Source organism: Orycteropus afer, unplaced genomic scaffold (assembly GCF_000298275.1).
Source record: "Orycteropus afer afer isolate SDZICR_OR568_19922 unplaced genomic scaffold, OryAfe1.0 scaffold00191, whole genome shotgun sequence".
In the NCBI taxonomy this organism is placed as follows: Eukaryota; Metazoa; Chordata; class Mammalia; order Tubulidentata; family Orycteropodidae; genus Orycteropus; species Orycteropus afer.
The window spans coordinates 5624944-5631801 of record NW_006921778.1 but is presented as its reverse complement, the minus strand read 5'-3'; positions in this window follow the sequence as shown (position 1 = coordinate 5631801).

Below are 6858 nucleotides of genomic sequence, written 5' to 3'. Positions count from 1 at the left end.
AGAAACATTTTTAACAAATTAATATAAGACACAAAGATCATCATAGTTTTTCCCCAACCCTCATAGTAGGCATTAAGATTTGTTGAGCTTTTTCCCAAATGCTCCAGCTTAAGTCTGAGGCACTGCAGTGGGAGCGGTAATCATTTCTATTCGAGTGAAGGGCTTTAAGGAGAAAGAGGTGAATCCCTCCTGCCCAAGTACATCTCAAGGTGCAAGTTCCCTGATGGCCTATGGATCAAGTTTTAAGTGCTGATTGTTCAGATACCTAGTACAAGCCAGAGTGTCTGAGAGGATATGTGATTTATGGGAACTTTAAAATAACCTTGGTGATGCTCTCATTAGTCACAGGAAATTGTAGATGATCAGATACTGTTATGACATGATTATCATATTTAAAATCTCACCATCATAACTGTCCAAATTTAATTTTGGATGTCAGCCATCCACATTTAATTGCAATGGGGCCACTGTCCCACAGAGACAAGGGATCTAGAAGTGTTCCAACAAATGCACAAAGTGTTCAGTGTTTGTGATCTTAACACATTGTACTGAATTCCATTGGTGCCCTTGTTGGCATTGATTAAGTAAATCCCTCATCCTTAATCCAGTATTCCTGATGAGGTGGGATAGGGATGATGGTAGTCCCATCTCCTTCACCATGTGAAGGAGAGTGAGAACACACCCAGCAGTTTTTTGCTCATTGGGTTTTATTCAGCAAGGTCTGCTGAAGTTGGATCAGAGTTAAATTCCTGAGCGTTTTTAGTAAAAGATACAAGTAATAGATTAAAAAGAAATAAAAAAAAAATTAAAGCCCTGCTACTTAAAGAGAAATCAGAGGTTTGCCACGGGTTCCATTTTCCAATCATCTTGACCTCTTTATTTCCAGTGGGTGAGGATTTCTTGATGGGGGTGTGGTGGTTACAAGGTTTCACTTCCTCCAACTTCATTGCCGTGTGAGTGGTTAGAAGAATGGTATAAGCTCTTCTTTACTTCAGTTGCAGAGGTTTGTCTTTCCAGGTTCATAGGAGCACTTGCTCTCCTGGAAGGAAATGATGAACTGCCATATCAAGGGGGCATTTCTATCCTAAGTGAAAGAACCTATGAATAGAAGAAAGCACAACAGACAAACTCTTCAAGTTAGAAAAGACTCCCTAATTCCCCAGTACATACAGTTGAACCCCATTCATCAGCCCAAGGTTTCTGGAAAACGACTGGCCAAACAGGAGCTTGAATGGGTTCAGCTTTAATTTATTTCTAGATGCTATGTGTACCATAACAGGGCAATTGTCAAGGCTTCTATTCATATTAATCTTACTTCTTAGCAAATTTTTGCTATTTGTCTTTTGAGAGTTTGGTTCATTCATTTGACCTTTCCATTTGACTGAGGTCTCCAATCGAATGTCATTTCCAGGTGATATCAAAGGCATGAGCCATTCTTGACTTATTTCTGCTATAAAGTGTGTTCTGTTATCACTTCCAATGCTGGTGGGTAAGCCAAAACATGGTATGATTTCTTAAATAAGTGTTTTCACAATTTCTCTTGCTTTGCTGGTTCTGCAAGGAAAAGCCTCCATCCATCCAGTGAAGGTATCTATGTTGTTGTTGTTGTTGTTATGTGACATTGAGTTGGCCCCGACTCATAGCGACCCCTCCTTGGGTTTCCGAGGCAGTATCACTACGGAAGTAGGATTGCCCAACCTTCCTTCCGAGGAGTGGCTGGTGGGTTTGAACCGCCAGCCTTCTGGTTAGCAGTCAAGTGCTTTAGCCACTATGCTACCAGAGCTCCTGAAGGTATCTATAATCACTAGTAAATATGTAAAATTTATGATTGTATGTGACATTTCAGCAAAGTCATCTTGCCACTGCTCACTGCGATATGCCTTTTGAATTCGAACCCCAGATAAAGGAGGCTTTTGGATTTTTTAATTGTTCTTTGCACAAGTTAAGTAAGCTTGGCCTGCCAACTGGGCAACTGAGCATAGTCCAAATGCTAAAATGTGTTGTTTCACCCATGTATACATGGCTTTTTGACCAAAGTGGAAAGATTCATGAACTCTTTTTAACAAATACTGAGCATTTATTTTGAGATCATTACTTTTCAATCAGGAGTGTTTCCACCTTCCAAATGAACAAGGCACTCCCCAGTCCTGGGCAGCTTCTAATTCCTTCACTGAATATTCTCTCTTCAATTCCTGTAAAGAGAACTGGGGAATTAAAGGAGACTGGAAATTTAAAATAGAATTAGTTTTGGTACCTTTGCTGCTTCCTGTGCATGACTTCTTATTGTTTTTGTTGTTATGTGCCATTGAGTTGGACCCGACTCATAACGACCCCTGCTTGGGTTTCCGAGGCAGTATCACTATGGAAGTAGATTGCCCAACCTTCCTTCCAAGGAGTAGCTGGCGGATTTGAACCGCCAGCCTCTGGTTAGCAGTAAGTGCCTTTTGTTGTTGTTATGTGCCGTGGAGTCGGGCCCAACTCATAGTGACCCCTCCTTGGGTTTCCGAGGCAGTATCACTATGGAAGTAGGATTGCCCAACCTTCCTTCCAAGGAATGGCTGGTAGGTTTGAACCGCCAGCCTTCTGGTTAGCAGTCAAGTGCTTTAGCCACTATGCTATCCCAGCTAGTAAGTGCCTTAGGCACTATGATACCAGTATTTCCCTTCTGATGGGCTTTGCAGTGAATGGCAGCCACCTTTTAGGGTAGGTGAATAGCTTCTAAGAGCTGAAGAATGGCAGAGACATGTTTGATAACCTTTTAGCTGGAAGTAAGTTGTCCCCTTTTGCAGTAGTTCAGGTTGTGCATCAATTTGGCTAGGCTGTGGTTTTGGATGGCTAGGCAGCTGGATACAGTTATTCCCAATGATGAGATGGCAATCACCTCCATGGTGGAATCGACTTCACACAGCTAAGTAGTTGCCTTTGGGGTATAACCTGCTTCCAGTATAGAAGCTTTGAGATAGGCCTCTAGCTTTTTTGCACATCTGGACCTTCAATTTGGCCAAAGCTTGGCCTGGCATGTTGCCTACCAATCTTGAGATTGTCCCTGGACTTGAACCAGTGGTCTGCCATGTTGCCTTCTGGTCTTGGGATTGTGCCATTCTGCTTGTTGATCTTAGGTCCATCAGCCTCCGCAGCCAGGAGCTGTGTGAGTCAGAAAAAGCCTCCAATTCCAGTGGGCCTGAAATAAAAGGAAGAACTGAAGCCTAAAGTCAAGAGGCCTTCAGCCAGTCTCTAGAGATGACTTTGAACTCAGAGTGAGTTCTAGCTTCCTAAACTATAAAAGAATAAATTCCTGATCACTAAAGCCATTCACTTGTGCTATTTCTATTAATAGCAGCACTGGAGAACCAAGACACCTTTCCTTCCATATAACCCATGGATATGGAGAATCTTAAAAACATTTAAAACTGGTGCATATCTTAACATTTTTCCTTTTGATAATTCAAGGCCTCTTATCATGGCCAACAATTCCACTTTCTGGGCAGAAGTATTTCCTGGTAGACAGCTATCTTCAGCCATTTCCCTGGTCATGATAATCACACATCCAGTTTTCCAACTTTCATTCTCAATGAAACTACTACCATCTCTGTAGTATCAGTTTCTGTATTTTCAAAGGGGATATCTGTTAGATCTGATCAACTAGAATGTACCTGCCCAGTCACCTGGATGCAGTCATGAAATATAGTCTCCATTGACAGCTGAGGTAGTAGGGTGGCTAAGTTCAAATATGAAGTCACCTTTACAATTACCATGGTTTCACTCCTCTATTACCATCCCCAACCCTAACCCACTCTTCTCCCCTCCCTTGGCTGTGACCCCCTCTCCCTGTTCCCTTCTTAACTATGCAATCCTGTCTGTCCAGCTTTCCCTCCATGTAAATTCTGCCCCTCTGGTGCCCTATGGCCAATTGTTCCAAAGGGCGTATCTCTGTACAGGGGTGGGTGCATCACCCTGGATTGAATGTTCTGCATGTAAGTCTTTCTACCACTGGACTGAGAGTGAATCCTTGGAAGTGAGTCCTATCCCAGGCCCAAAATGTATCCCAGGGCCATAGTCTTGGGAGTCCCACCAGATTCCAGCCAACCAGTAATTCTGGTCATTATTGTGTTTTTTAATTTTGTCCCACATTTTTCTTCCCACTCTATCCAGGATCACCAGTTTTTATCCCTTCCTGAGTGGTTGGCATTGGTACCTGGGCACCATTAGTTCTTCTGGTCTCAAGGTCCATCATATCCTTGGACTAACTGTTTCCAAGTTATTTTCTCCATTCTTCTTCACTTCAAACTAGAGGAGACCATTAGCTGCATCTTAGATGGCCATTCAAAAGCTTTGAAGACCCCAGTCACTACTCACTGAGTAGGTTGTGGAACAATATTTTTATGTATTATGTTGTGCCAATTGATCCTGGTGTCCCCCAATACTATGGTCCTGAGTTGGCAGGCCTGGTGGTTCTCTCTCCCAAAGCGTTTGGCTGTGTCTGAGGATGGTTACTCCAAGTCTGTCTTCTGTTGCTTCTATAATGATTGTGGTTATTTTGTGTCACTAGTGGTATAGTGCCTAAAGTATTTGACTGGTAACCAGAAGGCTGGAAGTTCAAACCCACCAGCCACTCCTCAGAAGGAAGATTGGGCAATCTACTTCCATAGTGATACTGCCTCAGAAACCAAAGCAGGGGTCGCTATGAGTAGGAACCGACTTGACAGCAGTGAGTTTTAGAGTATCTTTGCTTATCTTCAGCTAAATCTATCATTGGTCTAGGGTATTTTCCTGTTCGCCAACCCCCATCTGATCTTATCAGTTGTCTATGCATTTATCTGTAGCCTGGTGTTTGGTTTTAGTGGTAATGCAGTATTATGCATATACTGATATTAGCTTCTGTCATCTATATCTTATGTGCACATTTCAGTGTCCTCCTTTTCCCCAGGGTTATCATGCTGATCACAGACTCTTTCCATACAGTCCCTTCCCTTATCCAACTTAGTGTGTGGCACCCAACCAATCAGAAATTTTCCCCTCCCTTTCTCTCCCATCCCTGGTAACCTACAAAGTAAGTTATCCTCCCTAAGCCAACCCTTCCTTGATTTTTTACAGTAATGGTCTCATACTATATTTGTCCTTCTTCAATTGACTTATTTCACTCAGCATAATGTCCTCCAGATTCATCCACATTGTGAGATGATTCACATATTCTTCATTATACTTTAATGTAGCATAGTATTCCCTTGTGTGAATGTACCATAATTTGGTTATCCATTCATGTTGATGGGCATTTAGGTTGTTTCCATCTCTTTGCTATAGTGAATTGTGCTGCGATGAACATGGGTGTGCATACGTCTGCTTCCATCCTGTCTCTCATCTCTTTAGGATATATTCCTAGTAATGGAATTGCTGGATTAGATGGTATTTCTATTTTCAGTTTTTTTGAGGAAGTGCCATGCCATTTTCCACACTAGTTGTACCATTTTACACTCCCACCACCGGTGAGAGTTCCAATCTCTCTGCAACCTCGCCAGCATTTGTTATTTTCTGTCTCATTGAACTTTGTTGTTATTGCTGGGATGAGATATATCATTGTTGTTTTGATTTGCATCTCTCTAATGGCTAATGATTGTGAGCCTCATGCAGTGGTTTTGCAATCAATACAAAATTAGAGATTCAAATCCAGCAAAACATTGCCATTCCTAGAAATGCTCATAGCTGAATAGCAAGAATAAGGAAATGCTAGCTTGCAGATGGCTTCTTTCCTTTCTAGAATCAGTTCTTGTTTTCTCTGATAATAAAAAAATCCAAGATAATTTATTTTGGGTTGAGATATTTGGTCCTTGGTCCTAGACACCTGGTATCCAACTGATGCCAGCAGATTGAGAATTGTGATGATGTTGCCTAGAGAATTTTCTTTGGCTTTACTGGCTATTAACAAATAATCAACATATTGTAAAAGGATTTCATTCTAGAGCTGTAATTCCCTTAAATCTTTTGTCAGAGACATACCCAAGAGGATAGGTCTGTTCTTAAATCCTTAAGGAAGTACAGGCCAATGCAGCTGTTTTTTGTGCCCCGCATCAGGTCCTCCCATTCAAATGCAAAGATTTCTTGGCTTTTTTCCCCCATTGAAATTCAGAAGTCATATTATATCTAGCATTGAGAACCATGAAAACTGACTGAACAAGGCTGATAACAGTACAAAGGACTTAGGGACTGTTTGGGTTCTCTAGTGCTGTTTTAACAGAAATACCACAAGCAGATAGTTTTAATAAACAAGGATTTATTATCTTACAGTTTAGGAGGCTAGAAGTCCAGGTTCAAAGTGCTGGCTATAGGGACAGGATGAAAACCCCTCAACCTTGGGCTTCAGCTCTGCCTCTTGCTCCCAGCCCACTGAAGCTGAAGGCTTCTCTTAACTCAGACAGCTGTGGCTGCTGAGGCTGACAAATCCAAAGTTGACAAGTAAAGTGGCACTGTCCCAAGGTTAGCAAGGAACACAGCAGGCCACTAGTTCAAGTCCAGAAATAGTCTGAAGATCAGTAGGCAACATGTCAGGTCACTGATGACTTACGCAAATGCAGGATACAGATGTGTTAAGAAGCTCAAAACCTTTCTTAAAACATCTTATAATATCCTGGATGGAATGGGAGAACAACGTGGAACAAAACTCAAAATCATGAAAATAAAATGGGGCAGCAGTTTTGCTGGCCTGATAGAGCCTGAGACTATGGCCCATAGTTGCCCTTCAGGTGTGGGATTGAACTGACTCCTGTGGCTGCCAGCCAAACAAAAGACAGGCATATTAGCTGAACATTTACATTAGGTAGATACACTCCTTGGAAAGATCAATCATGGGAGAATAGAAGGGCT